The following is a 12,241-nucleotide window of genomic DNA, read 5'->3' on the forward strand; positions in this document are numbered from 1 at the left end:
AGTATGATAAAGATGATTGTTCAGATGTTCACATCGCCTCCAAAGACCTCCAGAGTACATCCGAACTCCCCCGAAGTTGAAGCAGAGCAGCCTTTTAAATGGTGCGACATGTGATTTAGAACATGATGTCCTTATCGCTGTGAGTAGTTCCGGTTAGTTCCACATTTTCCCAGCGTTTTTTTGGGTGAGCGATATTGCGGGCGAGATGTGTGCGAGGTGGTGAAAGTGACGTTGGGTGATCTCTTGGGCGTTAGTTTCGGCAAATGTGATCTTTACGACAAAATAAAGTGGGCAGTCGGTATTATTGAATCTCAGCGTTAATTACGTGCGGAAAGTAACCCTGGGCGATATTATGGGCGTTGGTTTCGCCCATTCTGATGATTCTGCCCCAAAAAAGTGGGAGGGCGGTATTATTTTTTTCCCGGCGTTACACACATGGGTAAAGTAATGCTCGCTAAGTGGGCGATATCTGGGCATTATACATCATTTCAGCATTAAAATGGACGTTAAGTGGGCATTATGCATGCAAAAGAAGTGGAAAATCTAGCCCAATGTCCCGAACTAAATCTTGAAGCATGGAAGATGCCTGTGTGTGGATTTTTTTACCGTGTGGTGGCCGTTGCACACCAGCCACCACATGGGCTTGACCGTGCCCTCTTGTTCTAGTCTCCCCATCAGTGGAAATATCCTCTCTGCATCCACCTTGTCAAGCCCCCTCATAATCTTATACTTTTCAATAAGATCACCTCTCATTCTTTGAATTCCAATGAGTAGAGGCCCAACCTACTCAACCTTTCCTCATAAGTCAACCCCCTCATCCACGGAATCAATCTAGTGAACCTTCTCTGAACTGCCTCCAAAGTAAGTATATCCTTTCGTAAATATGGAAACCAAAATTGCACGCAGTATTCTGGGTGTGGCCTCACCAATACCTTATATAGCGTAGTAAGACTTCCCTGCTTTTATACTCCATCCACTTTGCAAAAAAGGCCAAGATACCATTGGTCTTCCTGATTACTTGCTGTAGCTGCATACTATCCTTTTGTATTTCATGCACAAGTACCTCCAGGTCCCACTGTACTGCGGCACTTTGCAATCTTTCTCCACATAAATAATAACTGCTCTTTGATTTTTTTCTGCCGAAGTGCATGACCTCACACTTTCCAACATTATACTCCATCTGCCAAATTTTTGTCCATTCACTTAGCTTGTCTATGTCCTTTTGCAGATTTTTGTGTCCTCCTCACACATTGCTTTTCCTCCCATCTTTGTATCGTCAGCAAACTTGACTACATTACAGTCAGTCCCTTCTTCCAAGTCATTAATATAGATTGTAAATAGTTAGGGCCCCAGCACTGATCCCTGTGGCACCCTACTAGTTACTGGTTGCCAACCAGAGAATGAACTATTTATCCGACTCTCTGTTCTCTGTTAGTTCACCAATCCTCTATCCATGCTAATATATTACCCCTATATAGCTTTACCAAAGACATATGAGGAAATCCTATCCCCCATTGCCGATCTCATGGCCTTAATATATTCCATAACTCTGTTCAGTACATCCAGGTTTTGCCGTGGTCACCAGTTCTGTAAGTCGTTTCCCTTAGGTGTTTTCAACGCATCCCATGTTACACTAGTTCTAGACCTGGGAGTGATTTCTATACTGAACAGATGAATGAGTCACGGACAAATACCTCGGTCTCAACTAGCAACGCTTTATTAAGGCTAAAACACACACCTGCACCCAGTAAAACCACACACATCCTGGTATGTAAAACAAACAAATGCAGTACAATACACAGTCCTAACTCGAAGTACCCCTACGTCTAAAACACCTCCCCTGTAAACCCCTAAGAATTTGGTTGGGAGAACGCACGATACCCCCTCATGCTGTGGCTGTGATCTTAAAAGATGTGTTTGCAGAAATGCTCACCGATTTCACTGGCTTACTTGCTGCTTCTTCTGCTGAAAAGGTGTCTCTTCTGGTTTCTTCTCTCCATCACAATACGGAGGGTTGGATTCTTGTAAGGGCGAAGCAGCGAGGCGAGAGAGAGAGAGAGAGAGAGAGCGATGGCCACATGGCTATCTTTTATATCCAAGTCTGTTTGCCCTTCCTGGGTCATTGCGGTTGAGGCTTCCTGTGAGTGTATCTTCCTTTGGCCTTTGTTCCAAGGTTTCCTGTGGGTATGTCTTCTGCTTTTACCCAATAAAGTTCCTTGTTTTCGAGGCTTTCTGTGTTTGAGTCCAGTGATGGGTTTTTGCTTCCAGGCAATCTGGGCTTAATGGCTCTCTATTGTTCTGGTAACTCATCCAGGTAATCACTGATTGACGAGGTCACCTTGCCTAACAATGGACTCCATTAGCTCACCTCCTGCCTTATGTTGGCCATTGTCATTCCACACTCCCTGCCCATCATTCTAAATCCAACACGGAGCCGCACCTGGGCCCCTCCCACAAACAGCTTCCAGCTTTCTTTCTGCGGTTTGAAAAATATTAAACGCAATGTCCAGACAATGTCCAATAAATCTTTGGGGGTTCGATGCTTCCAGTCCTTACAAGCGTCCCTCTTCCTTTTTGGTGTCGACTGCAGCTCCCTGAGCTTCCCTGACCTGCTGCTGTTCCTCATGCTCCTCCTCCAGTAGCCAGAGTATAGTGGTCAATATGACTTCTCTGTTGTCCAGTCCCTCCCTGAGCTTCTGAAAGGTTTTGAAGCAGAATATAGCAGAAATATAATAATTTTTCACGGCAAAAAAATCTGAAAAAAATCCATCAAGCTAAGTTACAAACATATTCCAAGGATTTGAATATCCCTTTAATTAGCAAATGAATGCCCCTTTAATTAGCTCGTGAAAATGCCGTTTCATGGGCCCAGAATTCCACATGGACTTTTTTTGGCGCAGTTGTAGAGATACATCCGATTGAGCCAAAGATTCGTTGGCATAACCTTTCAATTTGAGCGGCACAAATTGTCCTTAAGCTCTGTGGTGGAGCTTAAGATCTGTGCCAAAAAACTGAGGTTGCCTGGGTAACGAGGGACGCTCTGAAGGGCTGAGGCACAAATAAAGCATTTCCCCTTTGTAAAATAGATCACTAAGTGAGACTTGGGACAACAGACTGGAATCTCAACATATGAAACAGTATGAAATTCCTTTATTCCTTTTCAGCATTTATAGATTTTTTTCACCTATACAGTGTTGATGTCGCTGCAATCCCGGGCCAAAAGGCCCCCACTCCCCACCCACCACCGGCCCGCACCTATCCCGGGCCGACAGGACTCTGTACTGGCCCGCACCTATCCCCTGCGGAAAGGACTCTGTACCGGCCCACGCTTATCCCGGGCCAAAAGGACCCACACCGCCCCCGCCATCTGCCTGCCCTGCCTTCAGCTCCGCTGAAACAATAGCGTCTTCTCTCCACCGATTTTCTCTTCCCTGTGCCAATTCTTTAAGGTGTAAGGAAGATTTTTCAAAAGAGTGAAGTGTGCCATTTTAGAAATAAATTGTACTTGGCCAAACTCGCTTAAATGGCCAGAAATGGTGCACCCGGCAGGTTCCACCCCCAGTGATGTAAAAAAATCGGGAACTAAAAAAAATCGGACGTATCTACTTTAGAATGGCGCAGAAACTTTGGCGAAACTTGCAGATTTTATTCTGCTCCAAAAAAAACAGTGCATGCCAAAAAAAACGGCACAGAATGGTGGTGAAAATTGAGCCCCATGTCTGTACCGCCTGTTAATACTGGACGGAGCCAGCACTGTGAGACACATCGGCTTTTTTTCCAGTGAAACTGGCACAATGACATCGTAGGACCCCAAATTAAATACTTCAATGAGGCTCTTGCCTGTTTCAGACCATCTACTAGGTCACCCGTGTAAAAGCCATCAGGAATAGGATGGTAAGTACAGCACTGCCCCGTTCCCATCCTGCAGAGGCAGTTAAAAGGGCCCTATTACCCCCTAGCTACAGAGGAAACCAGCTGGGTTTGATCATTGGTGACTGCAGAGGTGGTCTGTGGTGTTCTCTTGTTGCTGCATCAATCCTCACAAAGGAAATCAGGAAGAAAGCAAAAAGCAAGACTTGCATTCATATAGCGCCTTTCACGACATCATGTCGTCCCAAAGCACTTTACAGTCAATGAAATACTATTGAAGTGTAGTCACTGTTGTAATGTGGGAAACGCAGCAGCCAATTTGTGCACAGTAAGCTCCCACAAAAAGCAATGTGATAATGATCAGATAATCTGTTTTTATTGATGTTGATTGAGGGATAAATATTGACCAGGGCACCGGGGTTAACTTCCCTGCTCTTTTTCAAAATAGTGCCGGGGAATCTTTTACGTCCACTGGAGAGAGCAGACGAGGCCTTGGTTTAAAGCCTCACCTGAAAGACGGCACCTCCAACTGTGGAGAAGGACATGAACCCACAACCTTCTGATTTAGAGGTGGGAGTGCTACTGAGCAAATTGGGAGGAACAAAAGGTGATAGAAGAGAGTAAGGTGATTGTTCCACTAATACTTGTCATTGGCTCATAGTGTTAAATGCAAACCAGCAATAATAATGTTCAAAGTATGTATAATGCTAAATAGAAAATTCACTTTGCATTTGCAGCACACAGCAATGTCACATTTAGGATGATCTGAAAGGCTGGCAAAAAAAAGCAGGGAAATTATTGACACAAGATTTTTCTCTCCTTGAGGAATATTTGTATCTGGAGGAATTCAAAGATTCCAAATTTTCACTGAAAGGCTGCCAACCATTTCTTGAAATACACAGTGCCAGCTGTCCCAGAAAGAAGTATTGCTAAAATGTCACAATCTGCGATACCAGTGAAAGATGGGCACGGATGTTGATGCAATATCATGATGAGCTGCAGACTCACTCACACCTTTTTCTTATTGTAGGTGAAACTGGCGCACAATCGCCGGGAGCAGCAGCGCACCAGAGATGGGGAGCTTGACCTGCAGGACCTCAGAGGTCGAGCAGTGAGTGTCGGCCCTCGTGGGCACCCCAGTTGATGTGGTGGCGGCCGGCAAGGCAGAGCCCCCTATGGATAGTGACGGTATGTGAATGGCCTTGGCGACTTTGAATTTCCTGACATCATGTGGAGGAAGGACATATATAAAGATGTCCCATGCCACCTCCCTTTCATCACCTTGCCTCCTCCCCACTGCTAACCACACGTCTGTTGCCTTGTGCTTACAGATGATCAGCCAGGAGCGCGGCATCCTGCCCCTGATCTTTCTACATCGGGCAATGGGGGAGATGATGAGGGAGTGCACAACTGTGTGATAACGGAGCAGAACACTCCATCAGTCCCACTGAGTGGGGACACCACATCGGTGGAGGAGCCTGAATTCGCGGGGTTTGAAGAGCATGAGGCTCCTGGCCCCAGTGGCCGACAGCAACGCCAAGCGGGAGGGGGAAGCTCAGAGGCCAGCTCCCCAGAGGGTGAGTCAGCCCAGGAGTCCCACTGAAGCACAGTCAGAGATGGACCTGGATTTGGAGGCTATGGACAGGGAAACCACACAAATGCACCATGACCTCATGGGTGCATTGGAGAAGGTCCTGCAGAGCATAGACAAACTTGCTGAGAGTGCCTCAAGCATTGCCCCTGCCCCCCAGGGGTCCAACAAGCCCACCCTTGCCTGCTTACAGAGGGAGTTGGGCCCAACGAGTGACGGTGGACTCACAGAGGGGATGGCGCGTGCGAAGGATGATGTGGCAGCAGCTGCCACATCACAGGCTGAAGCCACGCAAGGACTTTGTGATGTGATGCGGTCAGTGATTGCTGGTCCGAACACTCCGATTGCTGCGTTTCAGGCTCATTGTGCTGTGACTGCTGCCAACCTCTCTGTGTTCCCCACAGTCCAACAGGGAACTGATGGTGCAGAGGCAGGCCAGTAATCTGTGCTCCCACAGATTGCTCCGGATGCTGAGGCTCTGCCCCAGTGAGTGGCAGTGGGTCGCTGGAAATGGAAGGTGCTGTCCTTCCTCCACATGATAGCATTCTGGCTTCCACCACTGCCACTCTGCCTTTGCACCTACACCCGAGCCATCCCAGACTGCTGCCGGCGATGCTGACGCGGTGCAGTCCACAGCTGGGCCTTCGAGGTCCAGAGCTAGTCCAGGGTGTCCTGCTGGCCATTTGTACTGTCTGCCCCACACATATAGCAGCCCTTCACATTGAGGAGGAGCACTAGGTATGGGAGAAAGTGAGGGGTGGGAAATGTCAGTCAAAGTATGAGTGAGGACTTTGCCCATCATGGACAGATGTACTCATCATGGCTGTAAATATGTCATTACATTGTTCAGCTTTATTGTGCTTGATGGTATTTCAATGGGACATGTTTTATTTTGTTACTTGCTGGGGAGGGGTTTGGTGGTGTAGTTTGTCGCGACTACGTTGGTGTCGTAAATAAAATGTTAGTTTGACCATTTTGCATTGGTGTCTTGTGTATGATTGTGGACTATAATGGAGATGTGCCATTATGGTGGCACAATGCGCAGTCAGAATTAGCTGCATCCCTCACCTTCCTCCATTCAAGAAAACCGATGCATTATGAGCCGCTGACATGTGGCTCTTGCACCTGCAGCATCGCCATGCTGCGTCCACCGTGGATGGTGCTCCTCCTGGTGTGGCTGGCCATTCGGGGCCTCGCCAGGCTCCTGTTCCTCATCCTCCTCCTCCTGAGGTGGGGCTGCAATCCCCATTGGCAATGCCCGGCCCCTCATGATGGCCAAGTTGTGTAGCATGCAGCACACCACAATGAATTGCGACACCTGTTGAGGGAAATATTGAAGGCTACCTTCAGAGCGGTCCAGGCAAGGGAAATGCTACTTGAGCACCTCTACGATGTTGTGGATAGCTGCATGGCTGTCATGGTAGCGATGCTCTGTTTGGGTGGTGGGGTTGCGGAGGGGGGGGGGGGGGGTCATTAGCCAGGTGGCTAGTCCTTATCCTTTGTCCCTGAGCAGCCAGCCACGCCCTTCTCGCGATGACTGAAACATAGTGGCACAGTGCTCTCATGCAGGATGAAAGCATCATGTGCGCACCCTGGAGAGCGGGCATTCACTGTGAGGATACGCTGCGTGTGGTCGCACACCAGCTGCACGTTTAGGGAGTGGTATCCCAATTCAGTTTCTGAATACCTCTGCATTGTGTAATGGTGCTCGGCAGGCCTCGTGTGTGCAGTCAATGGCTCCTTGAACCCTCGGAAAGCCCGCAATCCTGCCAAAACCACATGCCCGCTCATTCTGGTTCTCCCTGCTCATTGGGAATGTTATAAAGTCCTTTCTGTGGGCATCGAGAGTCTTTGTGATGTGGCGAATGCAGTGATGTGCAGCTTATTGAGAGACGCTGCATATGTTCCCTAGTGCAACCTGGAAGGAGCCGGAGGCATAGAAGGCCAATGCCACAGTGACCTTCACTGCGATGGGCCGCGCAGTCCTGGTGCCGATATGAGGCTGCAGGTCTGCCTGTAGGAGATGGCATGTCTCTCTCAGCACTTCCTTTCGGAAGCACAGCCTTCTCATACACTGCTCCTCAGAGAGGTGGAGGTATGAATGTTGCATCCTGTAAACCCGTGGGGGGTAAAGCCTCCTGTTCAGACGTCTACATCTTCTCACTCGTGGCCCTACATGGCCAACAGCCCTTCTATCTTTATGCCGCCTAACCAGAGCATGGAGTTAGGCGACGCTGGCAAACTAGTAATGCCCCCATCAAATTGTTTCACTAAACCTGTAAGGACCCCGTCATGGCTAATCATTCTTCAGATTTAAAGTCAGGTGTTGACGCAGCAACCTGAGCGATAACGTTGCACTCAATGTTCCCTCTAATTTAGGATCCTCCCCCCTCACTTTAAAGACACTGCAGATAGCACCAACAGAACATGGAACCACTGTTTTTTCTGGTGTGATTAGGGGCCAACGCTAAATGAGGTTTATCCACCTAATTTTTCATCCGGGCCGCTAGCGGGACGTTGCACGACGACTGACGTCATGATCTGAATGAAATTATAGAGCGAGGTGCTAGCGTTTTGCGACACCGCAAAACTGCTACCAAATTTCCCGGCGGGGCGCTGAAAGCTGTGTGCCTGGGTGGCAAGCAATTCGAACAGCATTACCGTCACTCCAGGGCGCTAACAGAAGCACTAGACAACTGAATTTCCAGCCCTAGGAATTTAAAACAAGCATTAACTCATTCCTATCCATATCACTGTTATAAGAGTTTTCTCCTAACCTGACCAGACTGATAAGTATGGGGTTGCATAGAATTTACAGCACAAAATAAGCCATTCGACCCAACAGGCCTATGTTGGTGTATATGCTCCACACGAGCCTCATCCCACTTTACTTCATCGCAACCTATCAACATATCCTACATATTTCTTTCTCACCCATGGACTTATCTAGCTTTCCATTAAATGCATCTATACTATTCGCCTCAACTCTTCTTTGTGGTACCTGTAGCAAATTCCACAGTCTAACCATTCTCTGGCTAAAGATGTTTCTTCTAAATTCCTTGTTGGATTTATTGCTGACTGTCTTGTATTTAAGGCCTCTAGTTTTGGACTCCACTACAAGTGCAAACATCTTCTCTACATCTACCCTATCAAATCCCTTCATAAAAGGGTTGACTCCTTCAGCATCACTGGATGGCAAGCAAAACAAATGGCTTGGCTAAAATGATAATAGAGTTGAAATAGTTAGGTTATATACTCCACAAAGTTTCAGACCACAAACCCTGAACATACTGAACTCTTCTAACCATACTGCACCAACTGAATTTGGTTCTGGTATGACTCACTAAACAGTAAGGGTAATCGGGCAGTGGAAACATGGATAGAGTTAAGGAACAGCAAAGGATGCGAGACTCTGGTAGGAATTGTCTACAGACCTCTTAATATTAATGGACGCGTTTATTTGTACTGCAAAAATGGCCAACAGGCTCCACCCCTTATTTCTGATTGGTCCCCTTGGAGGATAAGCCACACCCTGAGGTTTCACAGGAATGTGTCACTGGTTCCGCCTATCCCAAGGTCTCACTGACTTTGCAAATTGTAACTCAATCCACTTTGCCTTCCAGAGGACAGAGCTCCCCAGAAGACAGCAACTGAACTGCCTTACCCCACCCAGACCAAGTGCATGCCTCCCCCTGCCAAAGTGCCTTACCCAAGCGCAAGTGCATCCTCTCCACAGCCCCCTCCACCCTGCCCACCCATCCCCCCACAATAGATGGGGCAGGCATTATGTATGGATTGTTAACAGGTTTATTGGGTATGAAGTGAATAGTGACAGTGCCGTGACTTTTGGATATGATCCACTCCAGCGATGTCTCTTGTAAGGGGTTGGAAGAACGTGATCCGTCTTTCCTGAGTTCTCTCTCCTCTCTCTCCCCTCCGATTTCACCCCCCCCCCAACCCCCGTGGCTTTCTCTCCCCACCCAACCTAGCTCTTCCCCCCCCCCCCCAGTTTCTTTATCTTCCCCCCCCCGCCAAGCCTCTCTCCCGCAGCCCCCCAGCCTCTCTCTTTCTCTTTCTCTCCACAGCCTCTCTCTCTCTCTCTCTCTCTCTGCCCCTGTCCCCCATCCCCCCAGCCTCTCTCATTCTCCCCACAGCCTCTCCCCCCGCAGACTCCCTCTCCCCGCCCCAGCCTCTCTCTCTCTTCCCACCCCCAGCCTCTCTCTCTCTGCCCCCCCGTCTCTTTATCTTCCCCCCCAACAGCCTCTCTTTCCCCCCTCCTCAGCCTCTCTCCCCCCCTCCCCCCCAGCCTCTCTCCCCCCCTCCCCCCCAGCCTCTTTCCCCCCCCTCCCCCCCAGCCTCTCTCCCCCCCTCCCCCCCAGCCTCTCTCCCCCCCTCCCCCCCAGCCTCTCTCCCCCCCTCCCCCCCAGCCTCTCTCACACACGGCCCCAAGGCCCTCCTGACTTCCCCCCCATCACTGCGACTCAGGGCTCGCGGCTCACGGGAGGCTCGGGGCCCGATTGGAGGCTAGGGATCGCAGCTCAGTGGGAGGCCCAGTCTGCTGTAGAAGCAGGCTCGCGGAGGAGCAGCAGCCCACTGCCATCAGCCCCCTCCTGCCGCCATTGGGCGCAGGCCCGCCTGGGAGGCGGGGGAAGAGAGTCGAAGCCTCAGGTCCTGCTCTTCTGGCACCACATGGATGGAATGATTCAGCTGGGAGTGGAGGCGGAGCTTAACAGGGGGTGGGGCTTGTCGCCTGTCAGTCAAAGAAGTGCAGTATGGGCGGCCCGGGGGGGGGGGGGGGGACGGGCGGGTGTGGGCGTGGCGCTGCACAGATGCCTATCTGTCAAAAAAAGTGCAGTACAAATAGTTAGTCCCAATAATAATACAGGTTGAACCTCCCTTACCCGGCACCCTTGAGACCTGGCCTGTCCCGAACGAGGGGTTTTGCCAGATGAGGGCAGGTCACGTGTTTGGGTGGACTGCGTCTTTAAGTACTGTTGCTGGGGTAAGTATGTGTGTGCACCGATTGGCTGGACCAACAGTCAGTCAGTCAGCCAATCAGTGTGCAGAGGGCCCAGAAGCGCCGGCAGGCCCAGAAAAGCCAGCGGGCCCCGACGAGCTGGCAGGTACTGAAGAGCTGGCGGGCCTCGGAACAACCAGCAGGCCCCAAAGAGCCGGCGAGGCCCAGTGGGCCCAGAAGAGTTGACTGGCCGAGAAGAATCGGCCCGACCCTCTGGAGGGAGCGCTGTGGGGAGGAGCGGCCGGTTCGAGGACTATGCTTGCAGGAGTTCCAGCAGGGCGACGAGGAGGAGGCAGCCAATCGAGGAGAAAGATTATATTGGTGAGTAGGATTTTGACAGTTGCGTTCTGCGCATTCGCCACCCGGCGAATGGGAATGGTCCCGGACGAGAGGTGGTGCCAGATAAGGGACTCCCGGATAAGAGAGGTTCAATCTGTAGTAGTGTTGTAGTAGGTGGGGGTGGGGTTGGGGGCTGTGGGAGGCAGGATCATGGAATTCCTAGAATGTATTCTGGACAGTTTCCTGGAACAATAGGGCCTAAAGTCATTAGTGTCCAACACCGGGCATGATCCAAGGCACATCAGAACGGAAAGGCTCAAGACCATCTTAAATGTGGAAATCCAGCGGACTGGGAGAGCTATAAAAGGATATTTATAAAGAAAACTTGCAAGCAATATCAAAGCTAACAGCAAAAGTGTTCTATAAATATATTAAAAGTGTGGTAAAGGGAAAGTGGGCCCATTAAAGACAGATGCAGACGGGACTATAATGGACAATAAGGAAATGACAGACCTGTTAAATGACTCCTTCATCATGTTCTCACTCCTCTGAGTTCACTACTCTCCCTTCATCTCTCCCTCCATGTGAACTCCCCAACCCATATTCACGGCCACCCCCTTGACCTTGCTATCTCTCGTGGCCTCGCTATTCCTACCATGTCAATTGCAGATAAGGTCATCTCTGACCATTTCCTTCTGTCGCTCTCCACCCGCATCCCCCTTCCCAATCCAACCCTACTTCCTTCTGTGTCCACCCCTGGAAAAACTCTCTCCCGACTTTCTTACAACTGCATTTATCAACTCCAAACTGTCCAGCCTTTGGCCCTCCTTTCACCATGACCGATCTGCTCAACCACACCCTTACCACCACCTTTGATGCCTTAGTCCCTATTAAAACAATTACACTCTTTCACCCTGGCTGTTACCCTGGTACAGCCCCCATCTTCGCTCCCTCAGGTTCAAGGGGCGCAGACTTGAATGGATGTGGCGGACAACTGGTTTAGCCATTCATCGCCAGATCTGGCTGGACCACATAAAGCATTATTGAGTCCTACTCTTGTCTACAAAAACTGCTCACTATTCCAGGATCATTCTGGAATGGAAAGATAACCCCCGGCTACTATTCTCTACTGCTAACCCCTCTCACCTGTCTCCACCACACTCGCCTCCAACAACAAGTACAAGGAACTCATGCACTCCTTTGACTCAAAGATTGAGATACTCTGCCAGTATCCTTCCTTCCCCTAGCCCACAAGGCCAAACTTCCTCTGAGGCTCCCCCTGCCCTAGCCCTGAACTTGCATCTCTCCAATTTCTCTCCGATCTCCCCGCTTGGCCTTTCCACACTCATCTTGTCCCTGAGATCCACTTCCTGCTCCCTTGACCCTATTCCCACTAAACTGTTGACCACCCAACTTCCTTTTCTGACTCCTTGTTAGCTGACATTGTTAACGGTTCTCTCTCCTCAGGTACTGTCCCCCTCTCC

The 12,241-nt window shown here is 49.9% G+C and overlaps 1 long non-coding RNA gene across 2 annotated transcripts in view; it reads left to right on the top strand.

The window, feature by feature from the left end:
* The window catches only part of LOC139273213 (uncharacterized), a 44,211-nt gene that overhangs the window by 21,433 nt on the left and 10,537 nt on the right, over window positions 1–12,241 (top strand). For both annotated transcript variants that reach the window (XR_011595037.1, XR_011595038.1), the window contains exon 2: window positions 4,319–4,495. This is a non-coding gene — a long non-coding RNA (uncharacterized lncRNA). The remainder of the gene's footprint in view (window positions 1–4,318; window positions 4,496–12,241) is intronic.

Source organism: Pristiophorus japonicus, chromosome 9, assembly GCF_044704955.1.
Source record: "Pristiophorus japonicus isolate sPriJap1 chromosome 9, sPriJap1.hap1, whole genome shotgun sequence".
NCBI lineage: Eukaryota > Metazoa > Chordata > Chondrichthyes > Pristiophoridae > Pristiophorus > Pristiophorus japonicus.